Here is a 4,110-nt window from a genome sequence, read left to right on the forward strand (position 1 = left end):
CGTGTGCACATCAGGGCCCAGCATAGTCGCAGAGTCAGTGTAACGGTTCATATAAATATAATATGCCACCTCATAACCCCGTGTAGAATATTCGTGCATGTAGAAAGTAGTGAATATTTGTGCACCTGAATATAATGCAAGGGGCTGTAATGAAGAATGATAACAAATTGATATAGATCGATCAGCATTACAATTCGGATTATAATTAAAATGGTTTGCAATTTATATAGAGAAGAAGGAATGTGCTTCGTTGTGGGTGATAGAAACAAGAAAAAAACATTGCAGCGAATTGGTCTCATCGAAGTATTATTCACAAAATAATTACTATATGGTACTATTTTATCATATTTTAACTAGCATTGTAGCAACCATATCTCGTAACACACGCTACAGAAATGATGAGGGTACGGATGAGAAGGCTGCGTACCTTACTCATGTGCATAACCTTTGGAATTACGTCTCTAAATTCTCATTCCAGTAAAGTGCAAGCATGAAACACTTCCTGGCTGGAGGAAAAAAGTCCCTCTCCCGCTGTGTCCCCATAGTTCTTCTGAACCATTAAATTATGGCATGTATCATGCTCACTGATGTTTCCGCGCAAAAATGATTGGCAAGTATTGCATACTTTCTCATGCAATTTCCTTAACACATACCCGGCAATATATACCATGATATTTGCTTCATGTATACTAATAATGTTCGTTGTCATTGATGGTGACATTGGTTGGGTTGTGTCACTGGGGGCCTCGTTGGTGACAGAGTGATCACTTCTGGACGAATCATGTGGGTGAGAAGTCAGGTGGAAAAGAAAAGAATCAACATCTTTCTTGCAGTTGCTATTATCACTAGTTAATAATACACTGTCCACCATAACTTGCCTTAGTGCTGTTCGAAACTGCATTGAATCAGGATTGTCCCTGTTAGCCCCCTTTCCGCGAATTACTGAAAACAAGTTTTCAACACAATCCTGGTTTAGCCTGCTTGTTAGTAAATATGATAACCCATGTTTCTCATTTAAATCATCCCACAGTTTTGTTACACAAACGATTGCCATTTCCATCCCTCTAAACATGGCAGTGATTTGCCCTTGCAAGGTTTCACTGTAGTTAACCACGAGAGACAGTCTTTTAAAAAATGCCAGTGGGATGATCCCTTGGAAATTCCATACCTCATCTTTTGAGTGCTCGTAGTACTACAACTATTGAATACATTGAACAGCTGGTCCATCTGCTCTGCGAATATTGCAGTAGTCCTGATTATGTATTGCTTCATCAGGGAATTTTCCCAGCGAGCAGAGAGTGGCTATACCAGCTGCTACCGAGTGGCTCAGAACTTGCATTGCCAGACGTACACTAAGGGTTGAAAACATTGGCAAATTAATGTGCTTCTGTGTCAGTTTGGGTGCCATACGAATGGGGAGCGCAGCATCAAATGTATAGAATTTGGCAATATATTGCCAAAGAATGTTGTTGTCACCAACTTTGAAGCCAGTTTTTTTCAGATTATTTCTGACATTCTTTAGCAAGTGAGGTGGATCGTAGAGAACAAATACCTTATTGCCATTCTGAGTGAAATAAGGGTTTTCAACAGTGACACCCAGACCTGAAATCATTGACCTGTTGTTAGATCCCTGATCGCAAATAACAATTTTGCAAATGAGACCCACATGAGTAATTTTATCAATGCAGTCCAACAGCATGCTTAAGTACGGCTGGACTTATCGGTCCACTCGATAGGAAATAAGCTAGGGGCTGCTTCCATGAGCTTGCTATACCACGTGCCATGAATACTGTAGCATGATTCGCTACATAGTACATACTTTGTCTTTCCCAGAGTTCCAAAATCCTCAAAACCTTCAATCTCGTCCTTCTCTCTGTTGTAGGTCACACCCTCCTTGATAGCCATCTCGTCAAATACTAATGAACACAGTTTTGACTGTGGTGTCATAGCATTAACTTTGATTTTAAAAGCACTCAGCAGCTGCTCACTAAAACCAGGGTAAATCTGAATTGTTTGCATGCTTCGTCTCGGAGTCTTAAAAGAAGGCAGTTTAAATGTCTTTTTCAGAAGCCTATATGTTTTGGGGTTTGAGTGCAATAGGCTTAATGCTAATGACTTGTCAGCAGGTGACCAGCGAACACCATGTATGCTGCACGTATTTGCCTTGAAACAAACTGCAGGGCTGGGCCAGAAAGATACTCTGACAGTGAGAAGATGAGCGACTCTATTTTTTTCTCAGCATTGATCCCTTGCGATTTTACTGAATTATCGGTCTTGGCTATCCTCTGTTTTAGCCGGTAAACTTGTTTGCATAGGGCTACAATATTTTTTCTACTCTTTTTTTTTGGGTGATTCTACCTTTTGCATTTGACACACCGGCATCCGACGTACTATTAGTGGGCCTAGTGTTAGTTGGTGACAGTGAAGCAGAGTGTGTAATTCGCAATTGTAGCTTTCTCTTAACAGTGACGGAATTCGGTGGATTCGGGACTTTGAATATTGTGGGGACAGCTGCAGGAATTAACTTATTATGGGACTGAGCATTCATTAACTGGCTGTCCTCGAAATGGCAAGCACAGAGTCTGCAATTTATGTACAGATATGGCGGTGTTTTGCAGCGCAAGTCGGCCCTCCTTGAGTTTTGGACCCACAGATCACACCTAAAAGAAACAAACAATACATTTTCAAACAATGATGAAATTGCAATGACTAAGCGATCAATCTGTCGCACACAACGAAACTACACAGCAGACTTCACAGATTGTCGTACTTACAGTCAGTACTAGTCAGTACAGTCAGTCAGTCATTGTCGTACTTGTCAGTACGTCTTTTCCCTTAGATTTGCATAGCAATTACATGCCCATAGTGCTATTATTTACCTTTCTTTATTTCGCGGGAAATGAAAGAACGACAAATCCACGTTCTTGCCGCTGTTGTTGCTGCAATTGATCGCGGAACACCACGCACCGTCCCGTTTCTTAACAGCAGACAACTGTGCCATTGCGTTTACAATGTGCGCCGACATTTATACAGCTCGTGACCCTAACTCACCGTTGGTCGGCGCTAGTGTCGCGCTTGACCCAACATATAGGTCAAGTGTCCCATCTTATTGTATATGATCTTTGACAGCAGAGAGACAGATTACAGTTCTTTAGTCCTACGGGCCGTTGGTCCTACGGTGCACGCAGGCACACGTACTTTTTTCTTTAATTGTTTGTTAATTTAATGTTTAATTTTAAATTAAAATTTTTTTTCATAATTAAATTTTTAAATTAAATTTTGTTATTAATTCAATTTTAATTTAAAAAAATGTAATTTAATTTTTTATTAATTTTTTTAAATTAAATTTTTAATGCATTTTTTTTCATTAATTTTTTTAAAATTTTAAATTACCCACGACCAACGACCCGTAGGACCAACGTGTCCTACGGTGCACGATACAAATAATACGCTGATGCACATTAAACTTATAATAAATGAATACTACCAATAAAAATAATTATACTGGTCAAAAATAAACACAGTGTATTTACACAGCAGCTGGACTGCCTGTGTAGTGTACCACAGTACTTCTTAAACTGGTGTATGGTTCACCCAAGGGTGAATGAAATTATTTTGAGGTGAATGACACTAGACCAAAAACAAGGAAATTTTGTCGTCGGAGAATGAAATTTGGTGATAAGGTCTCGAGGGTGAATGTAATGAAGCTAAAATCATTACGATATAGAGCGACACCGCAGGGCAGGCACGGTTCTTTGGCCACGTCTACATCAAGGCTAGATTACACAGATAAGCAAACCCTTTCTAACTAAGACCGTGTCGCCCAGCTGGAGTCGTAAAGAACATGATTAACGATGATCATTAGTCCAAGCAAGGGACGTAGAACTGCATGGTACTGTAGCGTTTCGTGCTTTCCGGCGACACCCGATGGCGCCACCGGCCAACACCTAAATGGCTAGCACACAATCTTAGGTCTATCACTCACCCGTTGTGCCCGGAGACGTTGTATTGGCCGTGATCGTCGCCTCCCGGATCCCGCTAGCCACCCGAGCGCTTTGGAAGCTACTGCGCTCCCGCAATAACCTGTTCTGCCGTGTTCCGGTTTGGTGC

Source organism: Priapulus caudatus, unplaced genomic scaffold (assembly GCF_000485595.1).
Source record: "Priapulus caudatus unplaced genomic scaffold, Priapulus_caudatus-5.0.1 Scaffold357, whole genome shotgun sequence".
NCBI lineage: Eukaryota > Metazoa > Priapulida > Priapulimorpha > Priapulimorphida > Priapulidae > Priapulus > Priapulus caudatus.